This window comes from Leptosomus discolor, chromosome 5 (genome assembly GCF_034619465.1).
Source record: "Leptosomus discolor isolate bLepDis1 chromosome 5, bLepDis1.hap2, whole genome shotgun sequence".
In the NCBI taxonomy this organism is placed as follows: Eukaryota; Metazoa; Chordata; class Aves; order Leptosomiformes; family Leptosomidae; genus Leptosomus; species Leptosomus discolor.
In genome coordinates, this window is record NC_141395.1 from 77,140,122 (window position 1) to 77,159,982 (window position 19,861).

A 19,861-nucleotide genomic window follows, 5' to 3' on the forward strand; every position below is an offset into this window, starting at 1 on the left:
CTTCTCTGGAGACCTTCAAAATCCACCTGGACGCGTTCCTGTGTGACCTACTCTAGGTGGTTCTGCTCTGGCAGGGGGGTTGGACTAGATGATCTTTCGAGGTCCCTTCCAACCCCTAACATTCTGTAACTCTGTGATAATGGATCCCATCATCATCCTCCAGTGGTGTTTAGGAGGGAAGTTGGACTTTTTATCTCACAAACGTGAAGAATTTAAAATGAATTTCCCTCTCTTCATAAAGTGCCTGAATTGTCAGGGCTGGGAAGAAGAGAATCCATCATCAAACTTAGCACAATTTACCATTTTGCAAAGGTGGTGCCCAGTGAGGCATGCTGCCTTCTAGTGACTCTGTTTCATAGGGGCAGAGCTTGGGTGTGGATTAACTCTCTTAATGCACAGGCACGTGGCTTTGTGAGGAGAGGACTCTGGTATGAATGTTTGGTGCTAATATCATCATCCTCCACCACCTTACACGGCAAGGAAGTATAACAACAGTCATGGGTGGTGCCAGCATGTTGTTATTACTGTTATTCTATCTGGTTTTTTGTTTCAGTCTTTTTGTTAAGCCTTCAGCAGCAGGGCTGGGTTCTGGAAAGGGCTGCTTGGATGCTCATCTTCCTCCTTGTGTGGTATTACACCCCGTGAAGAGCTCACAAAGTACAGGCAGTACTTAAATTTCCACACACCACTTACAGTCATCCCCAGAAGGCTAATTCTGCTGCGGTCCACAGCAGGATATCAGGGTTTGCCTGTGTTTGCTTCTGCATTCTTCGCTTTTGACCTATCAGATGCGTTACTGAGCCCTGCAATTAGTTTTCCATTTATCTTCTTCTTTCCTGACTCATTTAGCAAACAAATACTTCTTGACCTCTTGTACACTGAGACACACCATCTAGCTCAGTGTGGTGGAAAGTGTGAATCTGCTGCCTTTGGAAACCCTGCAAGCTGATAGCAGGGGACAGTTGTCCCCTGGACATTCTGTTCCAGTTGCTCATGTAAGAAAGTAATTTTTGGTCTGGATTCATACAATAACAAAACAGCCTGCTCATTTCCTATCTTCAGGCAGACTTCCCAACGATTATAGGAAGAGGATCGCTGGGGAGCCTAGGGGCTTTCTGGCCAGGAATGCAGCAGGTGATCACAGCATCAGTCAAACAAACACACTGGCGCAGCCTGGGCTGCTGTGCCCCAAAGCAGACCAAAACTGCTGAGTGCCACAGCCTGCTCACTAATGTCCCTCCTGCACCGAACTGTGTCATACCTGGGTCAAAACCCCACCGTGCAAACCTGAGGGTCTGCCCCCTCCAAAGGGTCTCACCGCAGTGTTGCTGTTTCTCTGCATTTTCAGTGAAGGTGTGAGAAAACTAATGTAATGAGAGATTTGTACAAACAGAGGTGCACTGCGTGCACCAAATGTCTGGGATGGAATGGCACACCCAAAGCCTCCATGCTGAGCTGCCAGGCTGTCTTCAAAAGCGCATCTCATCCCCACTGGCTATTTGTGATTGCAAGGTGGCTGTTTTAATCACAGAGAAGCAAACCTGCCTTTTTTTTTCCCAGCATTTCTAGCACAGAAAAACATTGTTCTGATGTCCTTCTGCAGCTGAAGGGAAATGCATTGGGAGGGGACAGAGTGATGGGGCTTCTGTGATGCTTTTTTTGCCATTCCCTTTTGTTTCATGCTTTTTGTTCAGTGAGAAAGGCTGAGAAAGGCTGAGAAAGGACTCTGGCCTTGTGAGAGAAAAAGCAGTTTTGCTATCAGGTAACAAAAGATGCTACCCAAAAGGAGAATTGGAATGAGGGTGAAATATTGGAGCATGTTTCCAAAAACTGAAAAAGCACATGTGCCAAGAGCTATCAAAAGGTGAGCCCTTGCAGTCAAAGAGGTGGTCTGTCTGGAAGAGCCTGCCAATGGAGGCTCTTTTCCTAAGATATTGAGGCTCATGCAACAGTTACACAAAAGGAAAGTCCCCAAAAGTTTTTCCCCAAATGACAGCAAAACCCAGAAGAACCAGCCTATGGGTCCATGAATCTCAAACTTTACTTTGAGGTAAGTTTCACACAGAGACAGTATGTGGTGCGGAGCTCCCTTTCTCCATGGCTATGGAGAGCTTCCAGCTGCCTGTAGGACCATGACAGGGTACAGAGTGGGGCTATGTGTATTTCCTTATCTTTAGGCCAGTGTCCTTGTAGAAAGTCGCAACACTGTCTAGCTGAGTAGTAGAGGAAGGAGAGGAGAGGTGCATGTCATGATCTGGTTATGTCCCTGTCTGGGGATTTAGCTGTCAAAGACAGGAGCATCAAGGAACAGAGCAGCCACCTCGTGTTGCCATGGGCAGCCCCTGCCCATCCCTCCGCTGCCTTCCCCTCTCAGCGCTTGGTCACTTGGCTTCCTTTCTGCCAGTGTGGTCTGAAGCAGCATTTTTTAAACCCTGGGCCGTACATGTCACCAACTCACCCTCTGACAAGGCCATCACCAATGTTCTTTCTGCTGTGACACAGCCGTGACATCGTCAGGGCTGGTTCTAGGGGCTGGTGGCTGCCTGCTGTAGCGTAGCCATGACATCACCAGGGCTGGATCCTGGAGTTAGTGCTCTATCACTGTGACATGGCTATTATCTTCCACCATTCAGCTGAGAAGAAACAATTAAATAATAAAAATGAATGAATGAATGAATTAATTAATTGATTGATTGATTGATTAACAATGGGCAATACTGGGGTGGGAAATTAGGTAGTTGTAGCAGGTATTTAAAGAACAGGACCTCAGCAAAGCTTAGAAAAGAATTAAAAGCAGCAAGTCCTACCCACTGCCCAATTCTACAGATTTGTGTAGTACTTGCTGCTGAGATTTGTGGGTTTGAAGACTAAATTCTGGAAGAAAAATGTTTGTCAAGTTGACTGAAGGCAATATTTCACACCTTTGGAATTAAAGACATACCCAGCGCCAAACCATGCATCCACAAGTGGCTGACAGTGCTGAGCATGGCTCACTGTGAACTGCAAGACTCACATCTTTCTTTCCTTGAAATAAACCAAAGATTTTGCAGGGATTGTCCTGTGCTACACATTTCAGTTGGACACTAGAATGAAATACATGAGTTAGCTTCCATCTGCTGGGTTCCCTGCAGGCTGTTACACACAAGCTCTTTAACTGACAGGACCAGGGGCAGTGGGAACAAACTGACACACAGGACGTTCCCTCGGAACACCAGGAAACACTTTTTTTCCTGTGAGGGTGGCTGAGCACAGGCTGCCCAAGGAGATGGTGGAGCCTCCATCCCTGGAGATATTCAAAAGCTATCTGGACATCATCCTGGGGGACCGGCTCTAAGTGGCCCTGCTTGAGCAGGGGAGTTGGACCAAATGACCTCCTGAGGTCCTGTCCAACCGCAACCATTCTGTGATTCTGTGATTCGTGCACGTGGAGACCTACTGCAAGTCAGCTGACGCACAGTAATTGGTTAAGCCCCATTAACCTTCTTTCAAGTTTGGCCCACAGACAGACACTCCAGTAACTGACTGATACAGTCAGTTTGCATGATGCCACAGCTAGTGGGCTCACGATGAGCAGTCAGGGGTGACATCCTCTGTGTGCAAATTCTGACCTTCCTCTGGAGACCACCAAAATGGCAGATAATTTACAGTTATCAGATTGTCAGATTATAATTTTCCAGGCAGTGGACCTGTTAGCTGTGCAGTCTCCAGCTGGGAGAAACCGAGATCCCAAAAGGCTCACTAGTCCTAGACATTTTGGACTTAAACCAAGTAAGTTGTCTAAGGCAGCTCATCTGCTGCCTTCAGTAGCCTTATTGTCCTTGAGGAAAGCGGGTGTTTTCTAGACATCAGTAAAGCTGCTGGGATGAGAACCACTGAGCAGGTTTGAACAGTTCATCACCCGTTTCTGTGCCTGTGTGTGAAAGAAGGTGCTGAAACGCTGCAATCCTCTAGCATCTTGCACCTTCTTTGCTTTCAGTCTTTGCAAAGCAGTGACGACTCAAGCCTGCAGCGTTTCCAGATGGGACGAGCATCACTGGTGCCTGACAAACCTCATGAGAGCTTCTGCCTGCATTTGCAGGCACTAGGAGTTCATACACTTCAGCGCAGCTCCAGATAAGCATGTGGACTTTGCGATGCTCTTCCAAATCCAGCAGAAGTTCTGAAATGTTTAAAGCTTTTGTTCACTCGTCATTTCTCATTTCCTACTTTTACCCGGAAATCTTAATACCTTTGTGAAGATACTGTTTAAACTCTCTCACCAACTAAACACACACAATGTAAGAAAAGGAGTAAGTGCACCTTGGCCAGGTTTACATGCTGCGGTTTAGAGATGACAGAGCAAGTCAATAGTAAATAAATCCTGGCTGCATGGGTTTTTTCGCCTGTTTCCTCTATAATGAATCCTTTGGAAATCTGGCACAGTTGTGACTTGAGTAAGGGGCTCTTTGGCTCCCTATTTAGCTGCTCCATCATGAAATGTAGTGATAGTCAGGAAAGTAACTGCATAAAAATGGCACCTAGGTGCTGTAAATGTGTTCTCTATGGGTCTCCTGAGGCATATGTGCTGAGTTTAAAGACCATTTGGTTTTTTGCTCTCTCTCTCTCTCTCCTGGAGCTAGGGATGTGCTAGCCATGTCACACTCAGCTCTCCTGCCTCTCCCACAGTACTGCCAGTTAATGTCTGATTCCAGAAGCTTTGCAGCTGGCAATGTTTTAATAAGCAGAAAGAACACAGCTTGATTCTCAGGTAACAGGCTGAGCTAGCTGTGCTGGCAGTCGGAGAAAAAAACATGGTATTGACTTGAAGACTGAGTGAATTTGGAATAGAAATTGCGGAGGAGGAATAAATGTGGCATACCAGGATGTCACTTTTACATTTTCCAGATGATAACTGCACTTTAAAGTGGAGAATCTCTGACAGTGACGTCCTCTTTTAAGCATCCAACATCTATGCCCGTACTTGGTCCTCCTGCAAACCCCCTGCTTTTCTAGCTCTCTCTGACTCACATTGTGTATTCTTCACAAACTGCACTGACACAGGCTCTGTTTATGAGAGTTACTCAAGTTTGTTTCCAAGGTAGAACTACTGCTTTACAAGGAGGTGGCTGGGTTAAGAGAGGAGAAGTTTGCACTTGTGGGGCAAGGACATTGAAAAGCACTCACCGGGAATAAAAGTTGCAAGATAAGTAGCACACATGTGTCTGTGTTGCGTAAAAAAAAAGTGCCTGGAAACTCTTTTCTTGTCCCTCACTGCAATATCTTTCAGGGCACCCATGAAATCAGCATCCAAGAGAAGTTTATTTCATGACTTTCTGCTACACCGTTGACCAGGGTATTTATTCCTAGGAAATTAGTAGATCAGCTGGAATCTGTCAATTGGCTGAGATATTTGGGATGTCACCAAGTGGCACCGTAGAGGGAACAGATACCTTCTGCAGGGCAAGGGCACATCTGGTTGTATGACAGCAGTGTGCCCACAGTGCCCTGGCACAGAGGGGAAGGGGAACCGCAGCATGAAGGCAAACCAAAGGCTAAAAGCAGCTAGTGTCTTTTTGGCTGTCAGGATCAGTCCTTGCTGGCAGACCCTGTGGCACTAAAATACCTAATTTATTTTCAGGAAAGGGTGAAAGAGGATTAAAAGCAAGAAATCAGGCTTTTTACTTTTCTGGAAGAGAGAGGCAGTTTGATAATAAGCCGCTTTCCTGTCGGTAGCTCCGGGTGATGCACTTTCAAGAGCCATGTCCCTCAGGACAACACCCTTGGCGAGTGCAGTCGACCCTCTAGAAATCTCGTTAGAGTGTGAAAGCAAATGTCTATGTGCAAAAGTTGCTAAAGCCTTTTTCAGAGGGCGAGGAGCTGACCCTGCAGGGAGGGATGTTTCACAAACTGACCTGCACCGGGATGCTTCCACCCCCAGGAGAAAAACACACGCCCCTCTGTTCACTGCATCTGCTCCCAGAGGCAACTTCTCTCTTCCAGGGCTCCAAAGACACGTCAAAACAAGTATCTCTAAAAGACATCAAATCACTATTTTATCAGGCCACATTTGGCACCAAAGTTCAAAATCAAGCCTACATAAATCTCATCAGCAATATGTGATTCAGGGAAAAGTCAAAAGCACAGTGAAAACAGTCATTTGTTTGCCTCTAAAAACTGTTTGCAGCCTGATTACAATAGTCCTGAAGAATCAGAATATGAAAATAACTATAAAGAAAGCTCTGAATATCACATTCCACTGTTCAGACCTTACATAATGTAAACAGTGAATAAATGTTCCTAATGGAAAAAAGGTATTATTTTAAAAAATTATTTTAATAGTTACTGTGTTGTTAATATATTTAGAGAATCATTTTCAGTCATGTCCGTAGATCCAGTAAAATAATTACATGCTCTAGGACAGCAGTAGAAAAGATGAGGAACAACATATATCTTAGTGACCAGTTCTAGAAATATGCTACTAAAAATTAGTAATCATTGTCATAGCTGGCTCAAGAGACACTTGTTAACTAATTATAGATCAAGCTATGCATTAAAATTAAAGTAATTTGCAAGATATTACAGCAAATGTAATGTTCCCGAGAGATAATAGATTGACAGTCTTGGAACCTCAAGTGGCTGCATAACCTCTGCAGCTTGGTCAGCGCAGAAGCACATTGTCAAGCATTATTCCCCTGACATGCTTCAAATCAGAATAGTACCTATGATGGGTCATTCCCTGGCCATGGAGTCTGTGACCTCGAGAGACGCCACCAGCTGGGGTGAACATGTGCCTGGCAAGTTCTGGTCTGAGATCACACCACACACTGCAGAGACCACCAGGACATTTTCACATTTTAAGAGCCCTGGACTACCTGCTAGATTGAAAAAGCACTTAAGAACCTTTTTCAGTCAGTCCTGTTTGGGACCTCACTCAACATAATGCCTAACCCATTCAATTTCTTGATCTGAAGACCCCATAGAAGATGTACTAATCACAACACAAATTGCCCCAGTAAAATACTTAGATATGGTAAAACCTTGGACATTGCTGTCTGGTTTTGTGTTTTACATTACTTTGTATGATGGGATCATAGAATCATAGAACAGTTTAGGTTGCAAAAGACCTTTAAGATCATGGAGTCCAACTGTTAACCTAACACTTCCAAGGATCTCGATCCATGACCTTGCAACAATATAAAAGACACAGAATAAGATCAGAGGCATTATGCTCCTCAAAGCTGTATTTCAAGAATGTGAAGTTTATTTCTATTTCCTCATTTAATGCTGCCACAGTCAAACAGATTTGGTGCATTACAAGGGCTTAAAAAGAAATCTTCGTATTTCAAAATTATGGATGACTTGAGAAAGAGGAGAGTATATTGGCAAGTAAATCATGCTTTATTGTAAATCATACACAGAATTTTCAGGATTTTATCCTGGAACACACTATGGGGCTGAGTGGCTGACAAATGTTAAAGCACAGACAGGGAGTCTTTATCACCTTGTACTGCAGCTTCATCATGGAAAATAAAAAGAAAAAAAGAAAAAAGCAATACAGATTGCAACCTTGAACATCAAAAGGACCAAGCAGGCTGCCAGAGAGGAGTGGGTTACTTCCACTTGCTTGATCTTTTTGTTCTGGCTAAAATATAATTAATATTTTAGCATATCGTTGCTGCATACTTTTCTGGAGCAATACCTTTAAAAACCAAGCCTGTGTAAACCAGAGATGAACCTGGACGCTCACTGATGGAGATCAACTGCAAGACACAATGCTAAAAAAATGGACAAAAATATGGACTGAAGCTAAGCCTTCTTTTTTTGAATTTGGATTAAATTTTCCATTCACCTATAGAGAACAGAGCATCTGGTTGCAAAGAAGCTGGTATCTGGACTGCAGCGTTCAATTACAAGTAATCTGCATCACTAGATACTTTTAATGTGCCTGAAAACTATTTTGATCCAACAGTAATTGGTTTACTGTATGCATTTACATGTACACAAAGAAAACAAAAATTGTGACTGAGCTAAAATTCAGCTCATTATTTGCTACTGTGGCATTAATTATTGACCAGATTCTTATGTTACTGTACCATTTAAATCTGCCACCAGCAGTACTCATTCTTCTGAAAAACATGTTGGAAGCTGGTATATGAGAAATTAAACCTTAAAATGTAGAGTAATAGCACAGCCCAGTGGCTTATCAAAGAATAAGCCACCACTTGGCGATTTAGTGATCTGGACTATTTAATGCTGTATTTTACTTAAAAATCTGGAAAATGTGAAGATGGCAAATTTTTCTAGGGTCAGGTAGAAGTAAGAGATCTTTATTCAAATCCCTTTTCCTTATCCTAAATCACTATCAAAAACTGCTTTCAGTTATGCTGGCTATAAAGCCCAGCTGTCACTCTCATGCCATTTTATGTAGAATTATTTAAGATTATTATTCAAAACTATATTTGGAATAATAAGTTTATTTAGAATAATTTATTCTTTAAATTATGTTATTATAATTCTATTGCTATAAAGAATTATTCTGTATCTCATTATTCCCTTACATACTTGCTTGGATCTGCTTTTGTTCTCTTGTACAATCTGCATGTATCCCAGCAGCCATCTTACACTGGCTTATGTCCACCTGTTTGTTCCGGGACATAGTTGGTGTCTGACAAAAAACATATACCCCCACCATCACCACCCCCAAATTCATCCTGGGTTACAGCAACACGTTAGAAGAAAGGAGCAGCTCGTTGTTGCCACATGGGCATCGCTTGTACGGTGGGAGTTTCAAACACACCCACAGACCGGTCGATGCAGGGTACGTGGTGGGGAGGCACCTTGTAGCACCAGTTGCAGCTCTGGTCCTCAACTGTGCAACCTGAGCATCTTCTTGGTGCCCTCCTGGCCCACAAACACTGGTTTCTTCCCATGAGCAGGAGGGGTGATGGGGTTGGAAGATGTTTCATGCTCATGTCTCATCCCCTTAGGAAGACAGGATGCATTTGGGGGTGCCCTGGGACACAGGCCAGGGAAGGGCTCTCCAGTTCCTCACAAACAGTGCCTGGCTGGGCCAGTCCATGAGAGAAGGGTCCAAACAGGGCTATCAGACACCTGAAAATGGAGCCCATACACGTGAGCACACAGAGAAGTCAAATATCAAAATGACAGCCCAGGTCATGAGGAAATACAGCGGAAAGCGCTGTGCCTTAAGTCTGGCTCCTTGAAGTAAACAGAAATACACTAATTTAGGAAGCACTGCTTTTTCTCACGGGATGAAGTCCTGACCCCATCCCTTCACATGTGACACAGCTTGTCACAAAACCTGCAGAGTCCAGAGCTGGAGTATGGGTATGCCAGCTGGGAGGAAGGGGATGGGAAGCCGTATTGTTAGTGGAAACTTTTGAAAGGAAAAAAAAAATATCATGGAGTGATCAAACAAGATAAAAAAACCCTGCTGGAGAAGTGGCAAATGAAAAACAATGAAAAAAATCCTTTGAGGTATGCCACGTGAACCAAAAGTCAGGTCAAAGAGCCTGCGTTGATAATATAGCAAACGTGGGTCCCCAGTAGCTAGACAGGCATAGATTTCCCTCTATTGACTAGAAGAAACAATGTACCTGTCCTAGATAATTCCCTAAATTAATTCTACCAGAAGATGCTACAGATAAGAGGTGACCTTGCACACTGAGTCAGTTTGTTAGACAGGGTATAACCGACATAGCGAAGTCCTGCACAGCACAAGTCTCTGAATCTGAATATTAGCATTGTGTGTGGTTTAGATATGTCAGTTCAAGTTCCCATCATTGCTAGTCCCATGGGTAGCAAAGAATGGGGTTAAAATAATAACTATTAACAATGCTAAAAAAAAAAAAAAAAGAGTCAGACTCTGAGCTATATTTAGTGCTTTTAAATTTCTGCACAGCCCCAGAGAAAAATAAATGTAATCTGCTGGCATTTTGTCCAGCAAAAAAACGAAGGTACACCTCACTAGTAACAAAGTCCCGGGGGTTTTAAGGATGCATGAAGAGAAAGATACAGTCAAAAGAAAAGCTCAGCACCCCTCTGGGCTCTAGGTGCTGCCAATTGCAAGCAGTGTTGGTTTCGCAAGGTGTAACCTACAGGACACACGACACTAACGCTGGAAGAATGGTATCACCTCTAAGTTGTGGTACGGTGCTAGCAAAGAGAGTCTTGGCTGGCCGTTATTATATTAGAAAGTCCCAAATAGTGACCAGGAGCTGGAGAAATGAGTACATCAGAAATCATAACAACTCTGATGGTGGTGATAGTGACATGACTCAGCTTCAGAAGGAGGTAAATTCCAGAGATCAGCTGGACATTGAGCCCTGGATGGTTTCCAGTTGGTAAGCTGGATGTGGTTCCCTGTTCTGAAGGTGTGTGGGGATGTTTGTCTGTATTTGTGTTGCCACGACACTCGCCTTCAGGACCACAGTGTGGTTCCTGGATGGTTTTAGTTGTTAGGACAGAGGTAGCAGGCAGCCATGAAGCTGTAACTTGGGGCACTGCCTCTGCGTGGATGTGCAGCATGCAGAACTGGAGTCTTTGCACAGTTGTTTAGAAAACCCTCAGGTCTGGAGGGCAATCAAAGATGAAAGTGCCTACTGTGGGGCTTCAGCTCAGTGTAGCCACCTAAAATCAGGGTCAAAGATAAAAGGAAGGAGCTTTTATCACACACATGTACTTGGCAGCACCAGTTTCTGACCACGTGAAGCAGCCGTGCCATGCACATCCTTTCACTCATCTGGAGCCCGAATGTGGCCTTGCCCAAAATCCAAAGTGTGGTTCCCAGTAGTCTTGCTCAGTTACAACCAAATGTCAAAGACGCCTAAATTTGATGGGCCTTGCTGCAAGACTTTTGTACTGCTGAAAACTTCCCCAGACCTGACATGGCTTAGCAGACCATCCTTCCAAAAGCAGGATCTCTTTCACCTATTTTCTCTCTGACTCAATCCAGTAGGTGCTGCCAGAGGATCTCTTGCATGCATGTTCCCTGGGTGACAGAGAAGGGACCTCAAAACCAGGAGAAAGTCCACAACTGTGAAGCCAAGGTCCATACAGATGCTTCCCAGCAAGCCTTCATATGGCACTGTGCGCTGCCATGGAGGACTTGCTGTCCTAAGCATTCTTCTGTTGATCAGTTGTGGGCAAAAGCATACTGAGTAGGATAATTTTTTGTGGCTCCCTGTTCAGCAGCTCTCATTTTCTTCTGTGTATCGTCTTCTTACTCCACATCTTGGTGTCTGATTAGGGTTGATGTCTTCTCTTCTGTTTTGGCAGGGCACAGTGTGCTTCCTTGCTCTTCAGTTTTCCTTCTTCAGCCTTTCAGTCATCAAGTCTCTTTGTCTATCCATGTTTTCCTGCTTGGGTTTGTCTCTTTGACTGAACTTTATGCCTGTATAGTTGGTTCTCCGGAGCACCTATGCCCTCCTGGCTCTCCTGTTTGGCAGGAGTCTGCAAACTCAGTCATCTGTACAGCCTTCCCTCATTCTTGAATCCATCTCTGGACCCTGTGTTTTCTCCACTTGCTTCCCTGTAATCTCTTCCATAAGTTCTCTCAATCCTCCCTCTGGGCAAAGAAAACCTCCACCAGGAGGTCAAGAATCATGTCCACAATTTAAGCACTCAGACACAGATCACAACCAAAGTGCCGAGGCTCCAAACCAGTCACCAAATGACAAAACGCCAAATATTTTGCTCCCCTTTCAAAGGGTTACAGATGTCCTTTCACCAACACCACAAACCACCCTGTATATTTTTTCCTATTTAATGGCTGTGGGATGTTGGCAGTACACACAGCTCTGCTATAATTGAACAACGTTTTCACTGATGTTATCTTCTTGATCCCAGTTGAATCTGTGATTTTTCAGAGGGTCTTGTACATTGGAACAGATCTGTCAATCCTCTCTGAGAATATTAAACATGAAGATCTTTTGATCCAAAATCCCAAGGGATTCACCTAAGCATTCACATTCCAGATTATAAATTAATTGTTCTTGATGAATACCAATATTTTTATGTGTAAATTTGGAACTATTCTAACACCTTCTCTTCTCAGAGAATCCATAGAGGAAATATGCAGCGTATCTTTGCTTATTGTTTGTGCATTGTTCTGTTATCATAGACTATTTCCATTCTCTTAAGATAAACTCATTCAAAGGTGTCACTAAAGCATTGCCATATGTTGTCACTTGTCTTGGGAGGCCTGTTAATTGAACAACTTACTTTACAAAGTAATACCATATCTGTGCTTCTCCTGTGTAATTTTAGCATTTGCTATAGTTTCTTGAAAAAATGTCATGATTTCCAACAGCAAGCGTGTAGTACTGGAAGTTTCAGATCCTAGAAGCCTTCTCTACTTCGGAAAAACAGCAGGATGTCCTTCAAAATACAGTTCAGCTTCTCAGAGATCTAATGCCAATCCTTGGTTTTTGTTCCTTTTCCCAATCACTTATCACAAGAAGGAAGATAATTTCACTCTACTCCTTGCCTCATCTGTCATGCACTTTGTCTTTTCCATGCCCATATTATGTTCGATTTTTTCCTTCCTCTCTCAGCACCTGAATTTATACAATTTAGGACTTGTAATGGTTTCAGACAGATAAAATATGTCATTTGCGAATGGCTAGGACTGTGCTTGACGTGTTTCCCTTCCTCACTCAGAAGGTGAAGAGTTTCAATAAAAAGATGTCCTTTTTGTCCAATTTCCTGCTTTGACTTGGTCTTTTCACTCTCCTTGAAAGCAGAGTGAGTAAGTACTTGGGGACTATGTAATTCACTTATAATTGAAACAATAGGCCATAAAGGCTCCTTGAGAGCAATTACATCTATTGAGCCAACAAGTCAGTTGTGCATTTGCACTACGTCCAAGTAGTAAAATATATTTATGATTTTTTTTTTTTTAATGAAAGTTACTGCTCACTTAGTCTTTAGAGACAGAACAATGCATCATGAGACAGGGAGGCTTAAATGTGAATCTACATGAGCAGCGTGCGTGACTTGTCATGAAAAAAGAGCGCAATATGCTTTGTCTGGGCATGCTGCATCCGACCAAAGAGATAATACGTGCATGATTAGAACCAGACTGAGACATAATGGTTAAATATAATGTGAAAATTAAAGTAAAAATTAAATTTGTGAGTGTGGTGCTCAAGACTAGATAGTGAGAAGGGGATAAACCGCATATTAGTAAAATTAGAAGTGCCTCAATTCCTTTGTTTGCTTTTATCCTCGACTACATCATAGGCTGACTGTGCTGACAAGCTTAGTTGAGGGCAGAAAAAAGCAATTACACTGTATTAAGCCATCCATCCAAGAGGGATTCTGCACAAATCAAATCCTGTGCAAGGCACTGGACTACAAATGAAGGAGCCTGGGATGAGCTACAGTGTCAGGAACACGGTTGTGTGAACGATCCAGCTGTGTCTGTGCCCTGTATCCCTCTGTGATCCTGGGCAAGCCACATAGCGCATACCAATACCCAAATGATGGTCTCCATAAAATGGAAAGCAAAGTGCTCTTTTATTCCCCTCTGCCTTTTGGAGTCACCAACAGGACACCTGCTCCTTCATTAGGCAGCGCAGAGGCTGTAAACTCCACGGGTGGCTTTGCACAGGTGTAGCAGCCCAACTGAACCACAATATGAAGGAATTTAGTGTTAGGCTGAAGGAGTACATCCGCCTGTGCAAGAGAGTCAAGTAAAAAACATATTCAGGGCCTCACTGAGTTGGTGCCTAGCAGCTGGATGGTCTCACCAGCTCAGAGATCCACCCAAGCTAGGCAGCTCCATGGAGTACCTGCAGAGTAGGGCAGTAGGAGTTTTGCACTAACAGCTGCGCCGCTTCCAGCATCTGAGCCAATAGCCCATGTCTTCAGGACCGTGCAAGCACAGCAGCACATTTGGAGGCTGCTCAGATACCTCTGCTGCACCTCTACAGTGTGGCTTTGCAAGAAATATGTGCTTTATATGCTTTATGTGATAAGGCTTGTTCTCTGCTCCGCAAATACATTCTTTTCCACAGTGAGTGTTTCGGCTCTCTTCTTTTGAAAGTAAGTATGTGTTAAAGTGCTTTTCACAACAGAGATAATTGAGTACATGTACAACATCTATCACAATAAAAGCCACGTCTCAGACAGATACTAGGGCATTATCAAAGACAAAAAAATAATAAATAAGAATTCATAAGCCTTTCAGTACAACACTTTCTGCCAGCACTAAATCCATTAAAAAAAATTCTAGTGTTTGTACAGCACCTAATCTACAGAGTATATGGGCACTACTGCAATGCAAATAAAACTTACAGCTATTACTACTAAAAATAATTAACGTTTTCTTTTGTAGAGTCTTTTTTTAAAACTGCCTTTCTTTTTTGTTTTCTGAAACCTTTTACATTTTTTTACTTTAAAAATTATCAAGGCATTAAAAAGAAAAATTAATGTTTTTATAACATAAATATACTGAGTAACAGCAAACGCAGATTATAACGATGAGGTTTATAATGGCAATGCTGATAGATCGTTCCTGTTACTACATCAGCAGGGCATCACCAGAACATAGTGCTCCACAAAAGTGACATACAGAGCGGTACTGAAAATAACAAGAAATTTCTTGGCAGGCCTGGGGTTTTTTTTTACTGTTACATCAATGAGCCAGCAACCCTGGTTTTCTTAGTTTGCTTTTTTTAGTTTAGTCGGTTTGTTTGGGGATTTTTTCCGAGATGGGGAGGAGGTTATTAGGAAATGTGATGCTTTCATCTGTGCCATTTTAATTTTATATTTCCTCTGAATTGTCAGGGAGAAAATACTATTTAAATACCAATTTTACAACACTGGTAACAAAAAGAAGAGAGACTATAACTTTCCTTTCATGAAGCCAGATAGTCTTTAGGAAAAACGTAGGGGTTTACAGCCTTTTACAGTTTCTTTCTGCTTCATCACAGAATAGCAGCAAATTCTTGAAAGGACAGACCACCTGCAATTCCAGCTTCACTGAAAAAGGGATGGAGGTACTTTGCACTTCACCAGATTCAGGCCAAATTCTGTATTTACAGTGACATTTATTTTAAAACTGATTAATGGGTTTGTGCTGAGAGAGCTAATGCTCAGGAAGAAAACCACTTGTCACCAAGCTGGGCACTTCATCCACACTCATGTGCCAGGTGGTCAACCTCATCAACCATCAGTTTCTGAATCCTCCAAGCCATTACTTCTATGAGCATCCCTAGATCCTCCAAGCTTCAGTACCCCCTTCCTGTACTGGCTCCTCCTTTGCAGGCATTCCCAGAAAGTTCATGAACTTTTTGCCAAGACAAAGATCTGCTGAGCTTTAAAAATAACAATAAAAACCCCTTAGAACTCAACATTTCCTAATTTGGAGTATGCATAAAGGCTCCCTCTTAGCTTCTGAATTACACAAAGCTAAAGATACCTGTCTACATTTAGCCCATATCTAGGGTTAAACTGTAGCAGTGGCTCTATCACCCAACAACCCCTCACCAGCCAGGAAACAGAATTGGGAACAGGAGAGCAGACCCTTGGCTTGAAGTGAAAACAGATTTAATGAAACAGCACCAATACCAACAAGGGTAATCAAAGTTATACTCAGCCAAATGAATATGCAGCAGCCACAACTGACAGTAGAGCAGTCCTCAGGAGCAGGGAGAACCCCAGCAGAAATCCCCCAGCAGCTCTCCTTCCTCAGCAAACCTCCCCCCTTTATAATGCCCATGACATGATGGGATGGGCCACCCCTGTAGCTCACTCAGCTCAGCTGCCCTGGCTCACTCAAAATTGCCACCAGTTGGCCTAGCATGGCCAGGCTGTGGTTCTGTCCCAGCCAAATGAGGACAATAGCTCATACAGTTTTTGGATAATTGCCTCCAAGATGTGCAAATGCCCACCCCTCTGCTTCTGAAGAGCTTCATTCATTAATAAGCTAAATTGTAAAAAGCTGCTTGGCTGCAAAAAAGAGTGCAGGGCAATACAATACAGCTATTCCATATCCAGTGGAGGCAGGAAAACACAGGTAAAATAATTTTCATAAGCTTTTTAAATGAGACAAATCTGGAGTGTGCTGCAACGAGCAAGAGTCTTGCACAGTTTGAGCTCACGTGGCCTGGTTTTTCAATCTGTGGCATAATGAAAATGCATCTGTGAAATCTGCCAGCATGACGCGTCTGTGTCTGTTTGTATCTGTCCTGAGCAGCCGTGCAGCAGCACTGGTATGCCCACCCCTTATACACACAGGGTGCATGACATGCTACGACTGAACAACAAGTTGGGACAAGAACAACTGCTGCAAAGCTTAAAGCCAATTGCAAGATGCCACAAATGACTTGGAAAGGTCGCATTGCCTTCTCTTCAGGCTTCAACAAAGCTCAGGTTGGGAAAGTTGTGGGTCTGTTGGACACAGCCCCACCTCTACCCTCCTGTAGGGCACAGAGAAACAAACAGAAGAAGGTGCAAAGGCAGTTCAGAAAATAGGAATGTTTGTTTTGACAACTGACTTCTTTTCAGCATAAGTTGGTAGGATTTTCCTTAGCTTTACAACCATAGTTTCAAAACTCATCATGCCCAAAATGACTGTGCCAATAAATCAACATAATTTCAGACGTGGGGGAGAACATCTAATCAAAGCGGGAGGGTGGAGGCGCTGAGAGATCTTAAAGAGGGATATCCCAAAGGGAGAAATTGCTGCCCTTTATTCAGGATATTCTTGTGATTGCTTTCTTTTTGCTCTTATACGTTCTTCATACTCATTTGATGAAAGATGTCAAAAAATACAACACAGAAATAGGCAAATCCTGAAAATATAATGTATCTGCCGGATGAGGTCTAGAATTAGAGAGAAAGACGCTGTGGATTCACTTCTTACTGCCTTTTCTTTAGGCTGGGGAAATGGTGTGAGCTATATCTGTGCTTCAGGCCTTCTGCTTCTCCAGCCACCCATCTCTGCCTCGCCAAACACAAGCTGCTTTGTGTTTGTGAGCCCTCCTCAGAGAAACTGTTCCTGACCTGGCTCCTACCTGAGAGTGTAGGACTGCAGAGAAAACACTGCTTTTCTGTTCCCTCACCCTGTCTGATCCCCTTGGCCTGCGGATGTGGACATGGTCAGCTTCCAGAGGGTGAATGTGGTGATAAGGGAAGGCAGAAATTATTTGGAAGGCAAAGATTTCCACTCAGATGAAAGCCATTGCCAGAAGGAATGTGGCGACCCAGACAGAGCTCCCGCACAGACGTGCAGCTGTGCAGGTCTCTGGCTGCAGGGAGTGCCCAAGCCTGTCGCTCGTGCGGGAGGACAGTGGGGATAACACCTGTGTGAGGTGGGACCAGGGGGACGATCTGCTCAGCCTGGTGGCAAAGCTGAAAGAGGAAGTGGGAAGGTCAAGGAGCACCAAGGAGTGTGAGAGTGAGATAGATTGGTGGAGCCGCCCTCTACCATCCCTGAGGCAAAGGCAGCAGATGGTGGCTCCACAAGAAGCAGAGGACCCCCTACCCTCTTGCCACCAGGCAGAAGGAGGGGACCTAAGAGCCAGGGGGGAATGGAAACAGGGCCCTGCTTGGAGTGGCAGTCAAATCCCCTTCTGGCCTCCCTCACCTACCCAATTGCCCCTACACAACAGATATGGGGCTCTAGAACTTGAGGACCAGGCAGAGGAGGAGGTAGATGAAGGCCAATCCAGGGAGATGCCTAGAGAGTTGGTCAGCCCCACGCATTGTGACTGCCTCTGTTAAGAAAAAAAGGAGGGTAATTGTCGCCGGTGACTCCCTTCTGAGGGGAACAGAGGGCCCAATATGCCAACCAGACCCATCCCACAGGGAAGTCTGTTGCCTCCCTGGGGCCCGGGTTAGAGATGTGACTAGGAAACTCCCTGGTCTGGTACGGCCCTCTGATTACCACCCGCTCTTGGTTATGCAGGATGGCACCGATGAGGTTGCAGAGAGAAGTCCAAAGGTGATCAAAAGGGACTTCAGGGCACTGGGGAGATTGCTCGAAGGATCAGGAGCACAGGTAGTGTTTTCCTCAGTCCCTGCAGTGGCAGGCAAGGATACCGAAAGGAACAGGAAAACACACCCTGTTAACGTGTGGCTCAGAGGCTGCTGTTACTAGGCAGGCTAGTAACTAAATTAAAGGCTCTGAACTAGGTTTGAGGGGTGGAAGGGGACAAAACAAGGCCCACCAGTGATGAACCTAGGGGTGGCATGCCGATGTTGGGGGTGAAATCGATAGCTCAGTCAAGTGCATCTACACCAACGCATGCAGCATGGGCAACAAACAGGGGGAGCTGGAAGCCATTGGGCAGCAGGATAGATATGACTTGGTCGCCATCACAGAAACATGGTGGGATGACTCTCATGACTGGAGTGCTGCAATGGATGGCTGTAAGCTCTTCAGAAGGGATAGGCAGGGAAGGAGAGGCGGTGGGGTGGCTTTGTATGTTAGGGAGTGCTTCGATTGCATAGAGATTAATGATTGTGAGGACAAGGCCCAGTGCTTGTGGGCAAGGATGAGGGGGAAGGCCAACGAGGCAAATATCCTGCTGGGAGTCTGTTATAGATCACCCAACCAGGAAGAAGAGGCAGACGAGGCATTCTATAAGTGACTGGTAGAAATCTCACAATCGTTAGCTCTTATCCTTGTGGGGGACTTCAACTTTCTAGACGTCTGCTAGACACAGCAGAGAGGAAACAGCCCAGGAGGTTCCTAGAGTGAGTGGAAGATAACCTCCTGACACAGCTGGTAAGGGAGCCTACCAGGGGAGGTGCGTCACTTGACCTGCTGTTTACAAACAGAGAAGGACTGGTGGGAGATGTGGTGGTCGGAGGCTGTCTTGGGCTTAGCAACCATGAAATGATACAGTTCTCGATTCTTGGTCAAGTTAGGAGGAGAGTCAGCCAAACCACAACCATGGAGTTCTGGAGGGCTGAGTCTGGGCTGTTCAGGACACTGGTTGAGAGAGTCCCTTGGGAGACAGTCCTGAAGTCCCCACCTGGATTCATTCCTGTGTGACCTCCTCTAGGTGGTCCTGCTCTGGCAGAGGGGTTGGACTAGATAATCTTTTGAGGTCCGTTCCAACCCCCAACATTCTGTGATTCTGTGATTCTGTGAAGGGCAAGGTGGTCCAGGAGGGCTGAACATTCTTCATAGAGGAAGTCTTAAGGGCACAGGGGCTGTCCCCGTGTGCTGGAAGAAGAGCTAGTGGCGAAGACGACCAGCCTGGTTGAACGGGGAGCTTTTGATGGAACTCAGAGAAAAAAGGAGCGTTTACCACTTTTGGAAGAAGGGGCAGGCAACTCAAGAAGAGTATAGGAAGCTTGTTAGGTCATGCAGAAGGAAAATTAGAGAGGCAAAAGCCCAACTGGAACTCAAGCTGGCCACTGTTGTGAGAGACAACAAAAAAAGTTTCTACAAATACACTAACAATAAAGAGAGAGCCAAGGAGAATCTCCATCCTGTATTAGATGTGGAGGGGAACATTGTCACCAAGGATGAGGAAAAGGCTGAGGTACTTAATGCCTTCTTTACCTGTCTTTAATAGCCAGAGAAGCAATCCACAGGGTACTCATATCCCTGAGCTGGAAGACAGGGACCACGAGCAGAATAACCCCCCTGTAATTCATGAGGAAGCAGTTAATGACCTGCTTTGCCACCTGGACAACCACAAGTCTATGGGGCTGGGTGGGATTCACCTGAGAGTACTAAGGGAGCCAGCGGAGGGGCTGCTCAAACCACTCTCCATCATTTATCAGCAGTCTTGGTTAACAGGGAAGGTCCTTGATGACTGCAGGCTTGCCAATGTGACACCCATCTACAAGAAGGGCCGGAAGGAGGATCTGAGGAACTACAGGCCTCTCAGCCTGACCT